Source organism: Rhipicephalus microplus, unplaced genomic scaffold (genome assembly GCF_043290135.1).
Source record: "Rhipicephalus microplus isolate Deutch F79 unplaced genomic scaffold, USDA_Rmic scaffold_21, whole genome shotgun sequence".
In the NCBI taxonomy this organism is placed as follows: domain Eukaryota; kingdom Metazoa; phylum Arthropoda; class Arachnida; order Ixodida; family Ixodidae; genus Rhipicephalus; species Rhipicephalus microplus.
The window spans coordinates 2366786-2392468 of NW_027464594.1; the positions used below are offsets into that span (position 1 = coordinate 2366786).

At 47.6% G+C, this 25683-nt stretch overlaps 1 protein-coding gene across 2 annotated transcripts in view; it reads left to right on the top strand.

Moving 5' to 3' along the window:
* LOC142785332 (uncharacterized) overlaps positions 1-25683 on the top strand; it is a 112787-nt gene that overhangs the window by 22147 nt on the left and 64957 nt on the right. Inside the window, exon 1 of one of the 2 annotated variants that reach the window (XM_075883797.1) lies at positions 3951-4041. The exons of the other annotated variant lie outside the window; for it this stretch is intronic. The gene's annotated coding sequence lies outside the window, so the exon portion shown is untranslated. Of the gene's footprint in view, positions 1-3950; positions 4042-25683 lie in introns of those variants that run through there. 2 annotated transcript variants of the gene reach the window in all.

Consider the following 25683-nt stretch of genomic DNA (forward strand, 5'->3'; position numbering starts at 1 on the left):
GTGTTCCAGACTCATTGTAGCTGCTCTAGTGTTTCAGTGGGTAAACCTATAGAGTTTCCTGCAAATACACTACCGGGAATTCGGGCGCTAGTGTCTATGGGAGCTGCAACGCATGGCGCTTCAGCGAGCGTGGGAGTCAAGGGTAGTATACGGAATTCCCTAATCATCGTATTTTACGTTCCGTTTGGTTTCGCGTGGCTTGAAGCCGTTTTGTCATGAAACAACTATCAGCAATAGTTTATAAGTTCACCACTTGGATTTTGTAAGCTCACCAATTCAAACCTGGCCACAAAGTTCATAAGTGTTTGTTATGTGCTTCAAAACAAAACCGAAACACAGAAATAAACGAAGCCGTAAGTGTGATACAAGGCTCGCAAGTACAAATATTACGCAAATCTATGCACTACCCTTAATTACTATGCATTGGGTGTGTTCCAATACTCACTGTAGACGGCTAAATAGACAGCTAAATAGACGGCGGCCATCTTTAAGTCCAATTCCAATTTTCACGTAGTAGGCAAAATAGACAGCTCCCAGAAGACCGCATCGTTGACAAAGACGATCCAGGCTACTTTGCTGTCCAAACCAGATGGCGGCTCAGTGAATTGCTCAGATAGATTGAATCTCGCCGGAATGGTCGTCTGCACCCAAGCAGACTCTTCTCCAGGCGCTCAATGTGAGTAAAGTTTAATTTCTTTATTTTTCAGCCTGAAATAAGCCAGAAAGTGCAACTGTTACGTTTATTTCGGCTTTCTCTTTTCGACGTGAGGTGGCGCATCATCGCGTTAAAGTCGTCCAGACTGGTTCCAACTCTCGGACAGCGTGGGCTCGATGCTGTCTGCTAAGCAGTCTGCGTAAACTGTCTACGTGCTGTCTAAAGATTGGATCACAGCCATGGTTGCTGAATGATCGCCGCTCCAGTGTCCCCTCTAGTTAATTTTAGGAAACCCTATGGCTGAAACCTCTTGCGTTGCAGGCGTCGCTGCTGTCGCATCACCTTCGTGGCGCACCGGTACGTCGTGCGTAGTCGCGCGCGTGTACCGTTTGTACGCGCAACATGAAAAGCGTTCAAGCGTGTCGGGCTCTCTTTGACGCAGCCGCAACTTCTCGCGACGACTGCGTGTGACTCCTTTGTTGGTTCGCGCTAAACGTTTAGGTCGCAGAGAAAGTGTTGCTCGCAGCGCGGGCGCGCCGCTTTGTTTCTCGCGCCGTTGCGGAGAAGGCAGAAAGCGCACTTTCAAGAGACGTGCCCGTATACACGGTGCGTTTGCGTCACGTCGTGTCACAAACGGGCGTGAAAAAGTCTCGCTCGAATGGGCTGGGAAAGAGTTGCGTGGAAAAGATGCTGTGCGGTTGTCAAGCACGTGTGTCAAGGTTGGCTGGCGTGCGATGAGATATGAAAACAACAACAACAACAACAACAACAACAACAACAACAACAACAACAACAACAACAACAACAACAACAACAACAACAACAACAACAACAACAACAACAACTACAACAACAACAACAACAACTACAACAACAACAACAACAACAACAACAGCAAACTGCATAGCTAGTGTCTAATTTTTTGTACACGTAATAGTGAAGGTTCGCTTTTGCGAAATCGGTTATAAATTAGCTGTACCTTTGTAAGACCTGAAGGTCTTGTACTTGTCTGACCATTTTTAGTAGTAAACCAGTAAAGCGTTGCCTGTCACGCGTCCCTTGTTTCATTTTTTGACGACATAATGAGCGCTAAGAGACTGGCACATCAAAGAGGACAACACAGTGGGCTATTCCATCCCCTATTCCAGCAAGGGTTAGTGGAGGCATTCCTGGAATTCTTATAATGCAACACGCCTTTGCGTCGTGCGATCACTCACATATCGAGTACAGGACACTTTGTTTGGAGCATGTTTCACGTCCGCCGCATCTTTTTAGTCGCAAAGCTCCGTAAGTCGTCAGTCGTGCGTCTCCTGTATTCAGTAGCCACCCCTCGTTTTAGCCCTTGGAATGTCCACTGAATGGCGGTACTTGTATATCGTGGATATATGATCAAAGTATGCGATATGGACGGACGGATGGACAAACAGACAGAGAGACAGACGGATGGACGCTGCCAACGGATGATTCATGGTTCGCCGATGAAACACTTCGAGACATCGCCCCACTCATCATCATTCACTCCGTGGATATGTTGTGATTTTTTTTTCTCACGGCCCGCCCGAAATTTCATTGTAGCTGATGTTGAACGCCTTTGTTGGCCGTAAGCGCTACTTATTGACCCTTCACGGATTTGCGACTTTTAAGCGTCGCTTAATCAGGCACAATGAGTGAGTGAGTGAGAGAGAAAATATGTGTGTGTTCTGTAAGAAGGTAGTGCGAACTAGTTGATAAACGAAGGTAAACTTCACAAGGACTAATATGTTATGTAGGCATGATGTATGTCACTCCTATTTTTTCATATTCAGCATTATGGCGAGCCTTAACTGGATTCACATTTATGCTTACGTCTATTGACACATATTCCTATGTAGTATCGTTAAACCATTTCAATATTTATTGATGACAACCGTGAATTACGTTAGTAGGGTGCCTTGAACTCACCCTCACCTACTCTTATTGGGAATGCCTTGATAAATACCTCTTATGTTGTCATCTCTTTCAATAAAAAAAAATGCTAGTTTGCAACTACTCATGACTCATATTCGCAGGTACTAAATCAAAAAGCACCAAAAGGTACACTGATTTCGGGGGATATCGGTGTTAAAGACCATTAAGACCATGGTCGATAAAGCTAGTTCTGGACTAACGGACTCGTGATTTGGCTGCCTTCGACTCACCTATTCAGATCGAGCCTTGACTTTGAGACCGAGTGAGTCCGTTTGAAAAAATATATATATATATTTTAATGAGTGGGAGTCGGAGAGAGCCCGTCTCGGGAATGTTTTGCTGAGCTTGACTGAGTCTGAGAAAGTCCCAAACGCAAAATATATTTCATGAGCGTGTCTATGTGAGCTCCGCAATGTTTGCCGACCTTTGGTTCGCACCATCTACGCTCTGTCGGTCACTTAAAACGACGCCTTGTAGCCTTTGGCCTAATGGTATATAGCACTTAAAGAAAAAAATCTCCTTCCCAGGCAACAGTGCTGTCCCGCGCTCTGATTAGAACGACGAGCAACGTGTACTCCTCAGGCAGAAAACCATTTGAAAACTTATCCTGACTTCACAAACGAGGCGACAATTTAATCTGTTTCGTGGCACACATGCCTCACGAAACAGATTAACTCGCTATTGGGGAACCTTCTCGAAGGGACGGTGGTGCGGTTCTCTGTGTACGCAGTGTGCGCTGTATAGAAGCCTGCAAAGCCCGCTCCGGGGTCTAAATATACGCGCCACCGCTCCGAGCTACTACAGCTTTGTTCTATCATTTGCTCTCTCCCTGGCGCATCCGTTGGCGTTAGCGGTTCAGTTAGCGCCCTCCGCCGCCACTGTTCGGTGCCAGACGGGAAGCCCTCTACCGTTTTGTGCCGCGTTCGCATGTGCCCACCGGACGGGCGTAAAAAAGCAACTGCCTCGTCCGGACCCGTGTAGTGATAATACGAAGCCCGCCGCTGATGCGGCAGTGTCTTCCGTCTCTGGTACTGCTATTGCTGAGCGTTGAGTTGATGCTATATTACAGGAGCCTCGTATATTTGAAGTTGGACGTCTGGGAGTCATTGAGCGGCGCGTCGAAGCATATCCGGTGTGAGCGAGGCGAGTGGAAAAGATGAAGAAATCTAAGTGGTGAGGGTGTAGAGCTAACAGTTTGGTAATCGCCGCGTTTGTGTCCGTTCGTCTTCGTCGTTCGAATTAAGTTTGATCAGGCTCGTGCGCCCGTCTCTGAACAAATGCTTGCTTTAAACACGGCGAGTATATGTATTCAGCGTGGGAGGCCACCAGGACGCGAGAAGATGCACTGACAAGAGTTCACGTAAACTATGCGTTGCAAATGTTGCGTAACATCATCGCCGCCGGATGTGCCATTAGTGCGCCTTCTAGGGCATATACAGGTGGGTGTCTTTCGTTTTCTCTGAAGAACTCGCCTTTGCGGGGACAATCGTCCACGTCGTAACCCTGGTCTGCATTCGAACGATGCTGCAAATCAAACGAATCTGAGTCTTAAAAAATGGGCTTATGTCAATCACGTTCAAAAGAGCACGTGAATGGTCGGTGTCATCATGACTCTCAGAGCCGTACCTTTCATGGCGCTTGTGTATGTCGAGCGCGACGTGCATCTTGCATATTATTTATTCAAGTTCGTTAACCATTATCAATACCATTTGCGGACCATTCTGAATACCCATAAGTGATCGGTCCACCGCGAAGGCTGTACTGAAACGGGCACTGCAAGCACATTATTACGGCATCCTGCAAAAAAAAAAAAGTCATCTTTCGGGGACATATGTGGTCAAAGATATCTGAAAGCCAGTTTACGACAGGAGAATTGTACTTATTAACCTGTTGATTAGTCGCCAACTTTTTTTTCTTTCGTCCACCGCAGAGTAGTGGTTACGCTGATCAGCTGCTATCACAAAGGTCGCAGTTCCGATCTCTGCAGCAGTGATTGGGTGAAAGTGAAGTGCATTTGGCCCGCGATGTCAGTGCACTTGGTCAATATTTCCGTAGATTATTATTATTATTATTATTATTATTATTATTATTATTATTTTGCTCCGATGCAGTCGATATTTTGGCAGCTGCAATCTAGCTTGAAAAAAAGAATGCGGGATTGACGACACTTCGAAGGCGGTATCGGTATTCCACCTAAAAGAACAAAAGGCGGCCTACGTGGTTAGTCGCATTGTAGGACAGTAGGGTATTCGACCCAACGAGTTGCAGAGGCGGTACGTCCAATCGGTGGCCATGCAGCAGCCCGATCCCTCCGGAGAAAACCGGTCGAAATCGGCTGGGACATCTCATTCCCGTACACCCTGCGTCGGTGTTCGAGGACGGAGGGCTACAATATTTATTTCTGTCTGAAGCCGATCGCACAGTTTGCCTCGGCCCAAGATATTTCCTATCTTTAGCGTGTCAGCCTTTTTTGTCTTTTTTTCATAATTATCTTAGTGGCATTTTGCTCTTGGAATATGTTTCCTTGATTGATTGATTGATATGTGGGGTTTAACGTCCCAAAACCACTATATGATTATGAGAGACGCCGTAGTGGAGGGCTCCGTAAATTTAGACCACCTGGGGTTCTTTAACGTGCACCCAAATCTGAGCACACGGGCCTACAACATTTCCGCCTCCATCGGAAATGCAGCCGCCGCAGCCGGGAATCGAACCCGCGCCCTGCGGGTCAGCAGCCGAGTACCTTAGCCACTAGACCACCGCGGCGGGGAATATGTTTCCTGTCGCTATCTTTTTCAAAAAGTCCAATCTTTGCCAATGTTGTAATTACCGTGACGTCACGGTCCTAAAGATCTGCCATGCTTAGCCCAAGTCATTCAACAATGTCAAAATTACCAAGCAGGGTACAAAACGTACATTCGTACTCAGTGTTTCACCTTGCAATATGTCAGTAGGTCTGTACACGAGAGGTCACCAAAAAAAAATACACCATTTCAAGCTGAAGCGAACCAAGTGTAGATGCGAAGCAGCAGGCATTATAACGTTTACACTGGCTTTGACGCCGCCGCTCGTTGCGCGAAAGAGAAGCCTGGGGAGCGCAGAGCACGCAGTGACGAACCGGTGTTTCTTCCTGGAACGTGCCAATCGATGCTAATTACCGATGGGCAGAGACGGAAGACTCAGATTGGACACGAGGACCCGCAGTCCGCTTTTAGTTAACGCTTACGCTGCGAATTTTCGCTGTTTAACCGCGCACAGGAGAAATCTCCCACCGGCGCTACCTTGGAGGTCAAGATTCAGTGCTTATATATGTGGCATGACTAGTGAACAGTTGTGAAGCGTGAGCAGTCGTTTTTTTTTCTTCAGTCAAGAAACTTGTTAAAATACACTGCCTGCGTCGGCTTTGCGAAGCGGGAGAGGAGGGAGTGCAGCAGAGAATTGGGAGGGCGCGTGCACGCGCAGTGGTCACGCCGCACGCCGGATTGAGTTCGACCATAAGATACTTCGCACTTAGTAGACAGTGACTTCCGTCCGTATGTCTGGCGTGCGGTCTAACTGAAAAGTCAAATTGCCCAAGTGGCCAGAGATGAAGTGTCTAGAGCAGGGATAAAGCATGCGAACTGACATGGACCTTAGTTGCTTCGTCCAACTAATTATTATTATTATTAATAATAATAATAATAATAATAATAATAATAATAATAATAATAATAATCTTAAGCTACAGAGATGTGACTGATCTGAAGCACCTGTTTATATAGACGTTTTATATATATATATATATATATATATATATATATATATATATATATATATATATATATATATATATATATATATATAGACGTTTATATAGTCCACTAGCCGGGTTGAGTTTGAGAGCCTGAGAGCTCAAAAACCTCTAGCGCATGCAGTGCGCACGCAGACAATTGCCACTTTTCGTGCGGACGCAATATGCATGCAGTGTGCGTTGTCCACAACCAAAATCAATATTTTGAGAGAGGTTTGTGCGTTCATGCTGAATCGGCATTACTCCGCCAAAGCAAAGTCTTTCAACTTACCAGTAGTACTTTGCTAGTTCTTTTGCCTTCACTGTGGCATCAGTGGTAACCACCTCGCCAACGACGCTGCCCGATGTGCCCAGATGGAGCGCCCACACTGTTAATACCCTTGTCAAGAGTAGACGCAGCTAGAGAACTTCGTCACATCGCGCATAATGTCACGCTTGCGCACTGGAATTCTCCACTTTACTCCAATCATCGCCCTGAAAATCTTAAGTCATTACTCCAGAAACAACTGTCATCCAAGATTTCTCGACGTGACACTACAATGCTGTGCCGGCTGTGGACTGGGGTAGCGTTTACCAAGTCATTCAGCCATCGCATTGGCATGGTAGATTCATCCATGTGTGAAAGCTGCAACTGTATAGAGACTATTGAACATCTCTTGTGCCACTGTGCCCAATTTGATGAAGATCGCCGGACTCTCCAGTGGGCCTTGAATAGACTCGATGACCGGTCATTTAGTGAAGCAAAGATCTTGGGAGCCTGGTCGCGCAGCACATCAGAACAGAAAGCCACACGAGCCCTCCTGAGATACTTGTCAGCAACTTCATTGAGGGACCGCCTCTGAAACTCGGCATTGTGTGTGTGATGTGACATGTGTATATCCTTCTCTCTCTCTTTTACTCCCCTCTCCATGTGCAGGGTAGCAAACTGGACGCATAGTCTAGTTAACCTCCCTACCTTTCCTACATTCCTTCTCTTTCTCTCTCTGCCTTCACTGGCTGAATCATCCTGCATATTTCAACCCATCGTTTTATAATGTGTACTTGCAACTGGTCAGTATACTGAAGCTGTCAGGGTAGATACCACTAAACATGTGTATCTCGTCTTCTTCGGCATATTTTTATGGGTTTCTTAACTCTGCAGCTATGATTTTAGAACAGCTGGTGCTTTAGTTAATTGAATCATCAAATTTACGAAAAGGCCAAAAACGTAAGAGAAAACTCTTTTTTGTGTCACACACGTGAACCAACACTGCCTTCTGATATGTCACGCTACAGCCCACGGAAGTAATTTATACACAAGAGACTTATCTCCGACACATTTATCACGGAACGCTCTGCCCAGCGCCGCTTTTTCGACACGGCCAGCAACTTCACCTGTCGCACAATATTATACTACACCATCGCTTTTACGCGAAAAATTACCCGGACGTTCTTGCACATAGATAATGTTAAGTGTGGGTCATATCTTACTTAGAGGTCGCGCCTAGTTTCACCTAACTAGCAAGAATATTCGGTTCGTTTGCTTTGTTTACTACAGGCTGTTTCATAGTAGGCACATTTAAAATATATAAATAAAAAAACAGGACAGGTATGAGGAGAAGGGGTGAACATAACGGTAGCCCGATTCTCGCGATATCAGAATTTTTGCTCCAATTTTCTGCGTTCCACGACGATTCTAGAAGTAGGCCACGGGAGTGCATGCTTCGGCAGTAATCCCGCTGCTTGCATGTTTTCTCTCCCTCTTCCTCGCATTCACAGCGTGCAGTGCCGCTGCCGAATCTCCCAAAGCGCGCACGAAGGAATGGCCTAGCTGCGCCAGTGGGCCACGCTGAGAACCGCTCCTGCCGGAACTGATTGAACGTTGCCGGCTTTTTTGTGTGTGTGGGACGCGTCTTGCTCTGTCGAGCAGCAGCCGGTGCGTCCTCCGCATGGCCTCTTGTCTGGGGCGCGCGCGTTTAATTCCCTCACCTGAGGTCTTCGCCTTCTGTACTCGCGCACACACGCTCATACACTCACACGGCCAGACGTACACATAGACAGACACAGATGACACACGCACGCACAAACGCGGACAGACGAGCACACTTACACACAAAGAAGACAGACAGAAAAAAAGACAGAATGACAAAGACAAACAGATAAACAGACTGACTGACAAAGACAGACAGAAAGACTGACTGACAAAGACCGACCGACAGACTGACAAAGACAGACCGACAGACTGACTGACAAAGACAGACCAACAGACAGGTGGACGTACGTACAGACGTACGTACAGACAGACAGACGTACGTACAGGCAGACAGACAGACGTACGTACAGACAGACAGACGTACGTACAGACAGACAGACAGACAGACAGACAGACAGACAGACAGACAGACAGACAGACAGACAGACAGACAGACAGACAGACAGACAGACGTACGTACGTACGTACAGACAGACAGATAGACAGACAGACGTACACAGACAGACAGACGTACGTACAGATAGACGTACAGAGAGAAATAGGCAGCCATGCACTCACGTACGCAGTAGCAGCGACCTACCTTCTGTATTCTTCACGTGGAAGTTGACCGCCCGAGAGCCACGCACCCTTTGTCTTTGAGCGCGCCCGTTGTTTCTCTTGTTGCTTGAATCGTTGCCCGTGCACCCGAGGCGTGAGTGTTGTTCGCGCACCGCTGAATCGCGCGCTCTTTGAGACCCGCTTCCGTGCGGGTGATGCGTGTCCTGAGCGGAGGCAGCGTATACATTTCACCTTTATGCAAGGCACTCGCCCTTATTCATACGGGATCTTAATTTGTTGATCTTTGCGAACTGCAAAGGTAAGATAACGTTGACTACCTACGTATGTCGCCTTTGTAGATTTTTCGACAAGTGCTCGAGATGCGTAGGCTACGCCTGAAGCACTTCAAATGAGTAGTTCAACGAAAACTAGTCTGGTCGGGAATGACCATGGTGAAAGATAAAAACAAGACGCCAACCTTGTTGTTTCAAAGTTATTTTGGTCAGTCTTTTTTTTTTTTTGCCTTAGGCCCAAACCACTTATTCCAGACTACTACATAGTAAATGAAACGAACAATATTTAAAAAGAAAAGACGAAAGTTGTGTGAGTCTTTACTTTTTCAGCACAATTCTGAATTCGATCGGCGCATTCCTTCTTTGGGGGATAGACGTTCTCTCGTATCGCATTTTTTTTTGTCCGCACCCTCCCTAGTCATCTGACGAGAGCAGTAAGGTATTTATAAATACATGTACTTCCGCTCCCCGTGTTTCCTCCGACCATTTTCGCACGCGCAGAAATGTGAAATATGAAACCTCCACAGCTTGCCAAAGGTGTGTGACTTTATATTTTGCTCCTCCTCGCGTAATGTATCTCAGAAATTCGAGGCATTTTCCTCACCTCCAGTTGCTTCATATCGGACGCGAAATGGAATGCATATAAGCCACGCAGTGTGGAGGCGACGGGCGTGCATTACGGGCGCTACATTAAAATGTAATCAGGCTTAAATAACGCGCTTCTTCCCTGTCTTTTTTATCCTTCATGGCTCGGAAGACTCGCGCAAATGCACAAAAAGAGGCGAAAAAACGTAGTTACAACTGAGCGAAGGCGGTTCTCTTTGTGTGTGTACTTGCGCCTGCCCCTCCGCTTGATCTGTAATACCGCGCGGCTGATTCGAAAGGCACGCGCGCATTCGCCGCAAACAGAGCGTCCCGCTGAGATATCCCACCGTGTGCGCTGCAAACGGACGGTAACCCGGAAAGATGAATCTCTGGCCAGGAAAAGAGAAAGAAGAGCGCTCGTCTTGTGTTCGCAAGGAAGACGTGCGCCGCCTGAGCAATATGCCGTGGATTCCATTTATATATATACTGCCTGCTCGGGGGGTCGGGCTGGATTGTTTATAAACGGCATTCGGATGTATACGACTCGGATCAAATTGGGGCGCAAGTTGGTTTCCGTTTAGCTTATGCTTTTGAAAGGAGGCGTTATACTCGGTGTGTTATATAAAATCTCAGAGTCCCTTGGCATTCGCATAAGAGGACTCGAACGCGAAACTCATCTTCATTTGCTTCTCACTCAAAGTAATTGTCCTTCCTGCCGCGCTATCCTTGGAGAGCTTTGTGCACCTAACCTATTTATGAACTGCCTCCGTGATGGGAGGCAACACCTCACTCTATTTTGCATTGCCTCTGTAAATCGGAGCACCTTTGACCAAGTTCTTCTTCTTCTTCTTCTTCTTCTTTATTCAATACTGCAGACCTTGTACAGATCCAAGCAGGGTGGGGGAAGAATAAAACAACAACAAAACGGAGCAAACAAGTATAGTCATGCAATTAGCAATGAGCAATGATCCCAATGCGCTTAAATGCTACAATGAATCATTCCAGTCTGTTACGGTGCGGGGAAAAAAAGAAAATTTGAATAAATCTGTTCTCGAAAAATAAGGTGTCAAAGTTCACTTGCAGTGTGATCACTTCGTCATGTGACGTGGCGTCACGGTGACGTCGCAAAATTTTTTTGACCTATTACGTCTTCGTGACGTCATATAAGGGCATCATCACGTTATCACGATTTGTCGAATCACTCGTCGGCGTGGCGGTGGGACGCCGACGTTCAGTTTTCGCATTTTGTTGAGGTATCCAAGGCTTTCGCCTTAACACGAGTTTGTTGCGAAGTGCTCCATCCGCTTATTTGAACGCAGTGCACGAATGCACTACACGAGCGCCTATTACATTAAGTTACCATTTAACTATTCTTTAAGTGAAGTTTCTACGGGTTGCAGATTTCGCGTTGGTTCGTGGAAAACCTTTAACTGGCCAATGTACACAAAACATGTCAAGCACGCACACGACAAGCTTCGCTCACCCAATTTTTTCGGCAAACGAAGGGCTGTTTTTATTACTTGTTTTTTGTTGAGCGCTTGTGCGTTTGTTGTGCATTGTACCACAGCCAAAAGCAGTAACAGGCATTCTTTTGAGGCATCCGATGGAACCTTAAGCGTTTGGTACTGCCGAGATTCAGCCGTGGCAGTTGCCTCCGTGAACTTATGAAATATAGGGTAACAGGAATCGGCGAAAAGACCAAAGGTACCTTCTCACTTACCAATTCGCGTTGGAAAACTTCATGACGCTTCGAGCAAAGTTTACACCGACCGCATTCTGTAAACCACGGCTCGTCACACACAGGCATTATGGGTATACTATAGTGCTCAGTTTTTCACCCAGAAGAACGCGTGCATCATCTGCCTCGGCCATCTTCATGTCATTGCAACGCGCATAAACTATATACGATCGCGCAAAAGCTGGGTAAACCTTCGCCAACTCGTACTCCATGACAGCTGAAGAAAGATCCGATTGGCACACACAATTGCTGCGCATAACATAAAATACACACCGAAGTAAGTAAATATCGCTACATCAACGCCCGGAGACTTTTTTTGCACATCCGGGTTATTGAAATGGAGCCTTATGGAGACTCCAGTTCTGTGAAACTTCAGGAAGCACGTAGCACGGACGCCCCATTTACCGAAGCGTCGATTATGTCCGTGTTTGAGGTAAGCATGCAGTGTTTGCCCGGCACCAGTATAGAATCCTAATTGAGGAGATTCGCAAACTTGGTGTGAACCATGCGCGCTACTTTTCGCTACGCTTTATCGATTTTCTGCTCGTTACGGCTCCTGAGATACGTCTCGTCTGCTGCAAGTTCCATCTGTTTGTTTCCTCTGTCGTTTGTAGCGACGCAGTGCCGGCGAAGCGTAGGGGGATGCGAGCGCGGCTTCTCTTGCACGGCCCCGGAGTCTGTCGTGGATTGCCGGAACGTTTATTGTAACGTTTAGTTAAATGTTGCTCTTACTTCTTCGTTATTTTTGTTAATTGTATTATATTAGACCTAATTTGTTCATTTCAACTCGCTTTGGAGCAGTACTAGCCGCTTCATGGCGCCTTACTGCGAGCGTGACTACTAAAAGCCGAATTTTTAGGCATTAAAAAGCATTTGAAGAGTCGGAAATAGGCCGGCACAACGCTTTAGCTTTCCATTATAGCAAATATAGGCCAATAAACTTTTACATAAATGCAAGAAATTTCAAACGAAAGCGTGCGTGATTTCCGACTATGATGAGAGGGGAATACGTTGTTTCAGGCGCCACATGTAGCATTTTGAATTAAACAATATTGTTTCGAACAATATTCAGTATTACCTAACCGTCGGGACAGCTGCATGTACGTAGCGCTCCCTTAGTGGAGGAGAAACCATTCCGAACATTTGTATTTTCAAACACAGCTTGTATTGACTAGGCTGTATAGCTAGTGATGCTGAAAACCTTCCTCAAACTTAGCCAGTGTGCGCGCATCAAAAATAATAAATCTCACAGGGTCTTCTATGCGTCTGTTTCAGTCGAGTGGAAGGTGAAAGCCATCTTCTCCTTTTCCTTTTAAGTTGACAGGCGATACAAGAAGTGGGTTTCACTGCAAGCGCGAAGCAATGAACGAGATAGCAGCAAATTTGAATGTCATGCGAACAACGGCGAGGAGCATGAAACTTGCAGCGCGCTGCTCCAGCACAAAGAACTCAAGCAAAGAACACGCACTGGACGAGCGCAAACTAACTGCTGCTGCTCGGTACTTAAAGCGTTCTGCTCAAACACAAAGCACGCGCGAAGCGTACGCACGGTATACACAAAACAAACGTGAACAACTGACACAATTAATTCTTTGCGTATGAGCAGCGCGCTCGTTTCGCAAACGGGGTCGCTGCAGCGAACAAAGTGACCTTCGTTTCGTGCATTCTGTGACTTCGACGCAAACTTTGCGGGGAAGGCACTATAGACGGACACAGAGTAGAGTTTTTGAAAGTTACGGAAATGCGGTATGTAAATATGGTACCGTGTGACGGTACTGTTGTGACTGGGGTTTGCGGCACCGGAGATCCGGGATCAATATGTCGAGGCAGGTTGAAGTTCGTAGAGAGGCTTTACTTACATTATTTACATAGCACGGGCTCTCAGGCCCGAAGCTCTACATTGAGAGCTCTACATTAAAAAGGCTGTCTCTTGAACAAGCTCCGTGAACCACACACACTAAGCAGCCCCAAGGGCTGATTAAATACAGTCTCATCTCCCCAGATCCCTAGATCGGAGAATAGATCCATACGGTACTTTCCAATAAAATGTCCCGCAGCACACACGAGTGTCATTATGCTGGCACCGCCCCCAACTAACACACATACACAAACTAAACACGTGTATGGTGTTGGCGATGCTGCCTCCTTCGGCAAATCTTACTTGAGCGGGTTGAAACGAGTCTGTCATCTCGCCGCTCGGGCCGACCACCCATGCTTTGTCGAACGGTAGTCGCGGTCTAGGCGCTGTTGCGAAACGGCGGACCGATCCCACCGCTGCCACCACTGTTGCGAAAGACGGCGACGCCGACGCGGTCCCGGAGGCGCCACTGCTTTCGACCCCGGAGAGAAGGTCACCAGCCGTTTGGTAGCGTATGTTTCTCAGCTCGCGACTGCTTCTGCGCAGAGCTGAGGAGACGAGCGGACGAGACGACGGTGAGTTAAACAAGGTTTATGTACAGCATATATACAGAGGCGTTACAATTTCGGCACTGGGGCCGGCAGAGACTCGAAGAGCCGAGCTCCTCTCTCTAATACATAGGTCAGCCTTTCGCCTAAAACCGCTGATCGCGACACGCCGCAGGGCTTCTTTTATTTCCACCGGGCCCAACTAAAATGTCCAATCAGAAGCGCCGCTGGTCTTCAGAGCAGGCTCCTCCAATGGGGTTCGCCGCGCGATGCGTCAGGCCACCAGACATGAGGACGCCGGCTCGCTGTCACGTGCGACGCTGACTCAATGCACGTGGGCCACAGATGCGCCGCGCGTGTTCACGCCGTGGAGTTGTTCGCGCCCGGCGGGCTGCGGGCTGGCCTTGACCCAGATTGCCTGTTTCAGAGGCACGGACGTTTGACGAGGACTCGCTGGCATAACAGCACCCCCGCCGCCAGACAATGCACCGGAAAGACGAGCTGCTTCCACGGGGCTCGGATGTCAGGTGCGCTCGTTCGCCAGGTCCCTCCAGGTTCGCCTCCAGGGCCATGGGGAGAATACAGCTCCAGACTGTTCCGGGAACACATCCCATCATTGACGACGGATCCCCGCTCCACTGGCTTGTCGCCACAACTTGCTGGCCAACTTCGCTCGTCTCTTCTGACCATTTTCGGTTTCAGCACTTGTCGATGGTTCTGCAACTTGCTAAGAACGGTTCGACAACAGACAACACACGACACAAGCAAGTGCCCTCGGTCACCCGACAGAACACCAGACAAAGTATAGTACAACATATATATATACCTATCTACGTGTTTATCGGAATTTTGTTCCCTCTACATCAAGAGGCACATGTGGGACAAAAGACCCCTAAAATGACAACTCAATTTTTTTTTCCACGTACAACAACGTAACGGATTAGAATACCACATAAAGTTGGCCCCTTGAGATCACTCTGAACGAGAGCGCTCAGCCCAGGTCGTGATGAGGTCAAAATTTTGCCCCGAATCGCCAGCCAGAAACCGAAAGGTTGAGAAGTTACTAGCTGGAACGCACTGCTCAATGCACCTGCATTAGCGTTTACCTTTCCCTTTTTTTTTTTCTTTAGCGAACGTCAAAGTTGCGCTGTGGAGCAACATGCTCCACCTCAGTAACCGGCCACTTTTAGGCGACGATACCTATGCGGCACCAAGAGCGGCTCACACTTGCGACGTTGCACAGGGGAACAACGATACGGCTTGCTACTGATTGACTCCTCACCGCTTAGCTCGATATCGTGTTCGATCACCCTCATGTTTCCGGGGCGGTCCGAAAACACGTCTTCAAACTCGGAACCAATCTTTCTCAGGTCCTCTTTCTCAGGTCCTCCTTCACTTAAGCTAGGCTCTAGGTTTATCTGCTCCCAAATTACTTTCGATCCCCCTTCGATCACCTCACTAGAACTCAAATTTTCTGCTCCCTCTTCCTCTGAAGCCTTCAACAGCTGATTTACGACCGCTTGATGTTGAACATTGGGTTTCATCAAGTTGTAAATTTTGTTCTGCCGCCTTCCTACTTGCACCTCATAAGTTGTATCGCAAGGCTTCGATAATACTGTGGCGGGCCCTTCCCAATCAACCTCAAGCTTGTTCCTTTTGGGTGGCTGCAGCCGCATTACCTGATTATCAACTTCAAAAGCGCGCTTCTTCCCCGATTTCTCGTAGTGCTCCTTCGACAGCACTTTTGCCGCGTTTTTCTGGCTTTCCACGAGCGCTTCAATTTGGCTTTCCACTAGCGCTTCAATCGAGAGATCCTCACTCTGCCCTCGAATGAGCGTCTCTCGGTCAACTCTCGGCAGCTCGCTCCAACTTTCCGCAACAGGCGAGAGCGTTGCAACCCTCTCGCTCTGACTCAATGGCGCCACGTCGTCTCCCCCAGCGCATACCGCGCCGGCCGCTCCCGCGACGGGCCGCTCGCGTGACTGCTCACATGACTCATGCGGAAAATTTCCTTTCTGGGGTTCCGTCGACCCGCCGACAAGGTCACTTGAGAGTTCACCGCATGGAACCAAGTCAAGCTTCCGCGAAAGCTTTCGCGCTTGCGATCGCGTGGGAGCCATGCACGCTAAGTTGGGGAAGAACGATTTGCCCTGCTCTTTGAGAAGCTGCTCCGAGTTGTTGGAGAAAAGATAAGAAAAACGACCATTCAGCGCGGCAGACACAGCCGCTTCGGTGCAAAGCTTACCGAACGGGCCTTCAATGACAACGGTGGCGATTGGTAAGCGAACACTCTGCTCCTCGGCGACTTGCCTTATCCACGCGCATTCTCCTGTGAAGTCATCCGGAGACACCAATGAAGGATGGACAACGTCCATGGTTGCCGCTGAGTCTCTAAGTGCTCGGCACGTTTTCTCATTGACCCTAATTTCTTGGAGATACGGCTCCAACAACCGCATGTTTTTTTCTGATTCTCGGATCGTTGCGAAGGCAAACTTTTCCTGACAGTTTCTCGCGATGTGCCCTTCCTTTTTACAGTTGTAGCAGATTAGCGGCTTCCGTTTGTTTTCCGGTTCTAATGCCTGTGTGGTAGAAACCTCACTCGATTTCTCCGCTTCTGTTTGCCCTTCCCCTACACTGTCCTTCGTAAGAGACGGGTCCTTCTTGAAATTACGGTGCGGAGCGGGTTTCCGTTGATCAGGTTTCCTTGAAAAGCCCTCTTTCCTTTCATCCTTTTCAACGCGCGCTGCCCTGCTATGCAACTTTCGGCGAGTATAATACTCCTCAGCTAACTCAGCTGCCTTGTTTAACCGTACTTCCCCAAGTCTGTCCTGCAGCCAAAGTTTGACATCCTCCTCGATGCAGCGGTAGAATTGCTCCAATGCAACGCATTCCACCACTTTATCGCGGTCGTCATAAACACCTTCGCCCTTGAGCCATTCGATCAAATCGGCTTTAAGACGAAACGCGAAGTCAACGTGTGACTCATTCCCCTTTTTAGCATACCGGAACCTTTGCCTGAAAGCCTCGGGTGACAACTTATAACGTCTCAAGAGCACTTCCTTAACCTCGTCATAGCTCTCAAACGCTTCCCTAGACAAGCAAGTTAATGCGTCGGACACTTCGCCGGGAAGAAGAGCTAACAGGTTCTGCGCCCAAAGAGACCGCTCCAAAGCGTTTCGCTCACAGACGTGTTCAAACTTGACGAGATACTTCGCCATGTCCTCGCCTACTACGAACGGTGGCAGTTGATCCCGAATTCTAATACCGCTGACCTGACTCGTCGGAGAAGCTACGCTAGGCGCCTGCGAACACTGTAGGATTGCCAATTCTAGTCGTTTCAACTCTAGGCGCTCTTGTCTCTCGGCCTCCTCGCGACGTTCGCGCCTTTCAGCTTCTTCACGTTCGCGAGCTTCGCGCCTTTCAGCCTCTTCGCGAGCTTCTACTTCTCGCCTTTCAGCCTCCTCACGGCGTGCTTTAATATCCACCCAGGCCTCATCGACTTCCTCAGCCGACACTCCCTCATCCTTCATGATATCAAGGATCGCTTGCTTTCGTTTCGCACGGCCCAAAGTAATGCCGAGTTCCTCACAAATTTCGATGAGTTCCTTCACTTTAAGGTTCTCCATCGTTCACACTAGCCTCTTGCTGTTTCCCCTGTTAAGAATCTACTTGCCGTACCCACTATAAGCCTACTAGCAAGACGCGCAAGCAATTTTTCACACTCCCGTGTTTACCCCCTCCGCATTAACTTTGGTTTCAAAGCGCTTCGACTTGGCTTGAAACGATCAAAGCTCACTTCAATGCTTCACACAGCCCTTCTCTAAACTACTACAACCTGAGCTAGAGTAGTCTGGTGAACTGAGGGGAAAACATCAGGCACTCACCGCATCGATGTCGCTGACGCCGGCCGATCCCGCAGCTGCCAACCACTGTTGCGAAGCCAGCTCCGAATCCCGCCGCTGACCTCCACTGTTGCGAAACGGCGGACCGATCCCACCGCTGCCACCACTGTTGCGAAAGACGGCGACGCCGACGCGGTCCCGGAGGCGCCACTGCTTTCGACCCCGGAGAGAAGGTCACCAGCCGTTTGGTAGCGTATGTTTCTCAGCTCGCGACTGCTTCTGCGCAGAGCTGAGGAGACGAGCGGACGAGACGACGGTGAGTTAAACAAGGTTTATGTACAGCATATATACAGAGGCGTTACAATTTCGGCACTGGGGCCGGCAGAGACTCGAAGAGCCGAGCTCCTCTCTCTAATACATAGGTCAGCCTTTCGCCTAAAACCGCTGATCGCGACACGCCGCAGGGCTTCTTTTATTTCCACCGGGCCCAACTAAAATGTCCAATCAGAAGCGCCGCTGGTCTTCAGAGCAGGCTCCTCCAATGGGGTTCGCCGCGCGATGCGTCAGGCCACCAGACATGAGGACGCCGGCTCGCTGTCACGTGCGACGCTGACTCAATGCACGTGGGCCACAGATGCGCCGCGCGTGTTCACGCCGTGGAGTTGTTCGCGCCCGGCGGGCTGCGGGCTGGCCTTGACCCAGATTGCCTGTTTCAGAGGCACGGACGTTTGACGAGGACTCGCTGGCATAACAGCGCCTCCGAGGGGCCATGCCTAGATATCTGGTGCTGACTTGAGCGTCGGCGGCTCATCAGTCAGAGACGCACAGCGTAATGGTCCGACGTCTGTATTTGGCGGAAGCTCGCCCTTGTGGCTTTTACCGGGGTAGGAAGACATCACGTGTCGCACCTTTGCGTGGACCCGAAGGACAGTGGTGCTCCGTGAAGTAATTTCAGCCACGCAGCGCCCAGCGCGTGGAAACAGCTGGGCGTCTTGGCGCTGCTCCTTATCTCCACAAAATGAGGCGGCTGCCTTTCTTCCGTTTTGTAGGCCGTGGCAGATGGGTGGCCCGCCAAACGCAACAGTATACCACTTCCTTCCCGGTCGCTGACTTTTCGCCAGGAAAGGGGCCCCAACGCCACAAAAGCTTTTCAAAAAGTTACGGCGAGGTTGTCGTGCCTTGTTATCTGTCAGCCTACGCATTTTGGACGAGGCACCTGTCGTCCGGGGTACGCACTGTCACTAGAAGGGAGCAGTGCTGCCGTATTTAGTTACCGTATTTACTTACCGTACTTTAAAAAAAAATTCTAGTGACCATCACGAGATAAGCGCGCATGGACGGTCTGGCCACGCCCTGTAGGGCAAAATACAAATGGTAGAGGTGGAAGAACGCGCTCATAGCAACGAGCGGGGCGACCACCTTTAAAGCACACCTTTCACGTCATCTCGCGTGTGATAAACAGATCACGCGGAAAAGCCTCCGAACTCAGCGTACCACCAGTCATAAATTGTGCAAATAAATAGCTCGCCAGTAAAGGATGAACGACCAGTAGACGCCGCATTTGAAAAAAAAAAAATAATTCTCCCAGTCGCAGTTTGAGGTCTGTCATATAATGCAATCAAATGGCTTTGCTAATATTACCATCGCCCCAATCACATTAAAAAGAAAATGCCACATCGCCCCACATGTTCATAACTAACATACAAGCTGTGAAATCTTTTTCAGACTTACTCAGCGTACCCATTAATGACAATTTGTCATTTTAATGATGATAAATGAAACTGTGCGTTATGAACAGTCGCAACAATAACAAGCGGTGGTTATTCAACATATTAATCAGCACACATCGGCTGCATTTCGCAATGAGATACCATTCACTTATGGGTCTAACGTTATTCGTGAGCACGAACCCAATCTTTTCTATAATTCATTCCACAAAAAATTAAGAAGTGGTTTGCAAGGAATGTTCTCTTTCCGTTCAAATAACTGTGGTCTGCGTGCAGAGCTAAAAAAAAAAAACTTTGAGTGACTAAATATAGCATCAGAGAAATAACACGTAAAAATAAACCATTCGAACTTTTTCGAAAAATGAAAATGGAGACACGCTATAACGTTTCAAGGACCAAGGAAGCAAAAATAGCTGCGTCACGAAAAGAGAAAGTAACTAAAGAGTGCCATCAGTAACAAAAGAATACCTTCAACAATGACGAATCGGAGAAAGCTTGGTCACGACTGAATTACTTTCTCGGGCCTAACGGTTACAACTTAAGACCCACTGTGTTTGTGGTATATTGTGACACTATCCGCACTTCTTCAGCGAACGTGTTCGATGATTATTTTGTGCTCTTAACAAAGCAAGCGCACGATCCAGTTAGTACTACACATTTATTGAACAGTACCTCCGAGAGAGCATTTTTGGCGCCCACAGCAGCCAGCAAGATTTCTCGCGTTTTCTGTTCAGGAAAAAACAGCACATGCTCTGACGCGTACGATATCCAGATTAAGCCATCAAGCACGTGCTACATTTCATTGCTGATTTATTGGCACATATATTCAACGTCATTTTTTTCAACTGAAATCTCTGAACAAAAAAAAAAAGCAGACCCTAAAGCTTGGCCTTTAAGATGAACGCGACAGCGATATCCTGTACCTAGTGTGTGCTTCAAACACTTAGTGCATGAAACCTTTTCAGCTTGCTATGCACCCATTTTTATCTCGTTCGATGCCACTTATATACATAGGTTTGCACTTCTTGTAACAAGAGCCATTTGTTTGAAGCGAAAGCCGAATGCGTGTTTTACAGCTGTGTTTTCGGTGTTCCATGTATCTGCATAGACAAATTCACGTGTGCACCACATATCCACGTTGTGCGAATCACAACCCAGAGCGCATTCTTACACTCTCCCGCAGCGCCGCATAAACACCAGATGCAGCTCTACGCCTTCCCTCGTGCTAAATTTATATTCTCACTGTATGGGTGTACAGCAGCAACCGTCATGTACCTGCACGTTCGTGTTTTTCGCCCTTTCTTCTTCCTCCATATATTAAAGGTCGAAGGACGTTCCGTGCTCTAGTTTTTTTTAGCGTATGTTCTTATAATTAGTCTATTACGGCCTGCTGTTTCGATCGTTCTTCCTCTTTCTTTCTTTTTTTCTTTATTTATTTCCTCCACCACCGTGCATTCAGCTCGCAATAAGGGACCCTCGTTGCTTGGTTATCAGGTCACGAGCAGTGATTCCCTGCAGCGTGGTAACGGTGTGTGCTGTGCCGTGGTAGTTCGGACATGCCGGTGTTGAGTAGCAGAGGCGTACACGTACGGCGGCTTCGCACGTTTACGCACCCATACGCACGCGTATAACGAGTGTGAATGTGCGTATACGTGTATCGACACGCCGTGATGGAGGCCGCGCCCATGCGCACGCTCGTGGCGTGCCCTTGAAACGGGGGTAGCGAGCTCTACTGGAAGCACTTTTTTCGCCTTGGCTGCGGCTAGCTCGTTATCCGGATTCATTCAGCGAGTTACAAAAGCGTCTATCTGCCGTGCAGTCTGGCTGACGCAGTCGCGTCGTCGTGTGCCGTACTCTGGACTTACCCCCACACGCGATATTGCTTGCCAGTCGTATTTTGCGTGCGCTGTTAATCATGGCGCTGCCCGCCCTGGTATTCTACAGCCGTATTCGGAGCCAGCGCGTCCGTCTAGACGTGGGTCCAACGGGCTACGTGGCTGGTGAGGCAGAGTATTCACTGTTGTGCTAATAGCCCTGTAATGCCCACCAGCAATTTTGCCTTAAAAAAAAAAAAAACTCTCAGAAAACAAGGACATTTTTATTTATTTTGTGTAGTTCATCTAAAAATATTGTGTGAAATATTATATGAATCATAACACAACTGGCGCCAATTAAGAATAATTCCATTTTTTTAAGTCTAACTTTGTGTAATTTTGTTATCACAAGTTAAATAGGTAGTAACTGCTTTTCCAGAAAACTCTGACAAGTTTATCACCTTTTTCAGAGGGATTAAAATAAATGTATTAAGTACGATAGAGTGGATAAGGGGGAACACCCCTATACGAAGCCAACAGATAAAGCCAACGTAAGCATAGGGCATTCGTTTGTAGTTCTTAGTTTGGAACCTAGCACGTGATTGATATGTGGGGTTTAACGTCCCAAAACCACTGTATGATTATGAGAGACGCCGTAGTGGAGGGCTCCGGAAATTTAGACCACCTGGGGTTCTTTAACGTGCACCCAAATCTGAGCACACGGGCCTACAACATTTCCGCCTCCATCGGAAATGCAGCCGCCGCAGCCGGGATTCGAACCCGCGCCCGGCGGGTCAGCAGCCGAGTACCTTAGCCACTAGACCACCGCGGCGGGGCGGAACCTAGCACGTGTAATCATTTTTTTTTAACTGGCGTCAAATTTGTTGTAGACATCGAGAGAACGAAATTGATTCGAGCACGCCACGTGATGCGCAGGGCAGTACTTGTGGTCGGTCAGAGAAATGGAAATTCAAACGGGGCTGGCGGAGATTTAGTTGAAAACAAATTGCCGTGTAATAAATTGCATTACCTAGCGTAAGACGGGGGAATCGGAGATCAGTGCGAGAAGCATTCACCCGGCAGTGGGCATAAAACTACACTAACAGTCAAGTGATATAACTACGAGACAAAGATATAATAATAAATGTGTTAAAGTGGACTTTTTCGTACTCGCGTGTGGCTTTCTTTTACATAACTAAAGCGCTTCAAATGAAACCCGCAAGTAACACCTCCCTTTGCTTCCCTTGGCTGCATTCGTTGCCGCAAGATGCTTAGGGGCTGTGGTGTTGCGCAGTTGAGCATGATGGCGAAATATTAAGTCACAGCCCTTGGTGGCCGTACATCTATAGGGACCTCAGGCGTCCAAAATCAACCGCGAGTCCACCACAGTACAGCGTTTATCATAACCTTATACAATGGAACTGACCTAAAACAACTCTGAAGCGCCAGAATAATTTCATTGTTATAACCGATAATTCGCAATCGACGGGTTGCATGAAGAAAAGCAGTATAGACGAACGGCAGGTTAACGTGAGAAAACTACAATCTCGAATGCGATACGTCAACAGACATCAGTGGGAAAGATGACAATGCTGCCGATTTTTCGAACATGCTTAAAAATTCAACAGCATTCACGGGACCACCGCTTTTCCATGCCTCAACTTCTTACTGAAACTGCAATTCCGAAAGTGCGTTAAAAAGAAGCGACCGCCCCTTCCGCGCTGTAGTGGATTCCAAAAGTCAGCTTTCTTGCAATTCTCAGTGCTATGCAATGAAGCATATTGTGAATCTGAAGGTGCGCTGAGGCTCGTTGGAGATGTGGGTGGCGGTTCAGCGGCTTGAACCTCTCGTTTTCTTCTTTCTTTTTCGAGGATTTCCTTTTCCATTGCCTGTCGGCACAAATTGATTCTTTTAAACGATAATGTACCACGTGGGCATTGCCGTAAGCGGGTTATTTTACCATATAAAACGCACGAAAGCCACCAGTGCAGCAGCTTCTAATTTTTATAGCCGATATGTTGTTGAAACCGGTATTGCCATAATTGGGCTCGACTGTAGTTGTTTGGCACGTAAATCCGCAGAATTCAATTATCACTGTGAGTTAGATGTATTTAAAAAATGCGAGTGGTTGGTCTTGCTGATTGTACATGCTTCGTGGAACATAGAAGAAAAAAAAAAACAACGGCATGGGGAAAGAAACATTATGTTCGTCTTTTGCTGCTGTCCTGTCATTTCTATTTCTGGTTTGTTTGCTTTTTTTTCTTTCATAAAGTGTTAGAGAGATGTACTGCTTCTCTGCAACATTTTCGTGGACTCGGAGCGTGGGTGCCCATTTTAAAGCACCAAGTTTCTTTTTGACCGATTACTCCGAGTCACCTAGTTCAAGCCGAGGCTACGTCGTAAGCGTGATCGATTGGAAGCTCACGCGTTAATTTTATCGCGCGCGTAGGCGTTTACTGCCGCGCTTGTCCGCTGGCTACGCGTGTAGCAACACTTCGCATTTTCGTTTCAAAGTCTTGTCCTTGGTCTCGGCCCTAATGGTGCTTTATAGCGGCTTCCAGCCAGTGGGTACACGCCAATTTACGACTAGCTCGCATAGTTGTAAAAAGTTGTGGAGATCGGCAATTTCCGATCGCAAGTAATCAAGGTCAGTACTGAACGACCTATGCTGATGTTCATCTTTTTTTTTTTTTTTTGTTCTTCGCATATTCAAGGCTTGTGTGAGGGCTGCTCTGTAAGCACGGCGGAAAAAAAATGTGACTGTAAGCACTATATACGTGGCGTGCCACTCTATTATAGTTCAACGCTTAATACGTTGAACGCATGGGCACAGCTAATGACAGCGTGCGTCCGGTGTTATAGAGTGAGGGCTTAATTTGTGGCGTATAGCTTCGATCTCTGCGATGGTACGTGGGCGTCGATTAATATCGGCTAGCACGCTCGACCAGTTTTATCGTTGCAAAGGCAGCAGGGCGTTACGCGAAGGACTCCCGACGCAACCAATTAACCTAACCGCATTTATTATAGGCTCGGACTTCTTGCTGCTATTCATCAGACTACCACCAAACATTCGCGGTACGAAAGTGAGCAGCCAACATTATCCTCATTTCGCACCCAGATACCAAAATGAGCTTTTGTTTCGAGGCGCGCGCCGTTCACGCACACACGAGCACATACAAAGCAGGAAAGACTGGTATATAACTCAATCATCACATTGCGATCAAGTGACGATGATGATGGTAGCGGACACATCCACCATTACCCATATTTTTAGCCGTTTTTAGCAGACGTCCGTTACCGTTAGCCTACAGCGGCCAACACTCCTCTCTATGAAAAAAAAAAAAAAGAGGATGTGTTGCCCTTTTCGCCGAGTCTACGCCTGCCACGTGTATGATTATTTTTGACGGGACACGTTAGCTCTTTTGGGTACTGCTACTCTCCAAAAAGAATATAATAATGTCCAAAAAGAGTTTACGTACCTTTTTAAAGATAGTCGTATAGGTGGCAAGCGAGAATTCACAAAACCGTAAAAGGACTCTCTTTTTAATAACTTTAAAGTGTGTAGGCCGTCATAACAAGTGTCTGTGCGTGCATGTAATAGGGGTAGTTTAAGTCACGTGGTCTATGACATTGCAGGGCCTTCTACATCGGCTCGAACTTTGTGTCATGAATCGCCATACCCTGCTACAATATTGAGGCGCAATAGGCCAAGGAAAATAATTGTATTCGGAAAGAAAAAAGGACAGTGAAAGAACAAAGAACACGTATATCGCCTTGTGTGATCGTATAGGCTGTCAAACCAATCGACTTTTGAGAAATTCGATGTGGCATATTATACATTACCGGGGCTCTTCGCCGTGTTCCATGTCAGCGAGCTAGTTCGAAGAAATAATGAGTCATCATTGTCGCTCACTGGGACAATTCTTTCGCTCTTTCAAATTGGAAAACTTTTTAATGATGACTCGTAAGTAGACAAGTTGGTGGGCGTGTTCAACAACTGTGGAAAAACACACAAGAATCCGCGTTCTTTTTTCTCCATCTCTCTTTGTGGGCGTGCGTGTGTGTATGTGTCTGTGTGTGTGTGTGTGTGTGTGTGTGTGTGTGTGTGTGTGTGTGTGTGTGTGTGTGTGTGTGTGTGTGTGTGTGTGTGTGTGTGTGTGTGTGTGTGTGTGTGTGTGTGTGTGTGTGTGTGTGTGTGTGTGTGTGTGTGTGTGTGTGTGTGTGTGTGTGTGTGTGTGTGTGTGTGTGTGTGTGTGTGTGTGAGAGAGAGAGAGAGAGAGAGAGAGAGAGAGAGAGAGAGAGAGAGACAGCGTGCGAAAGCGTTTTATGAGTAATTTTGAAGACTCTGTAAAAAGTTTCTTTTTGATTTTAGATGTC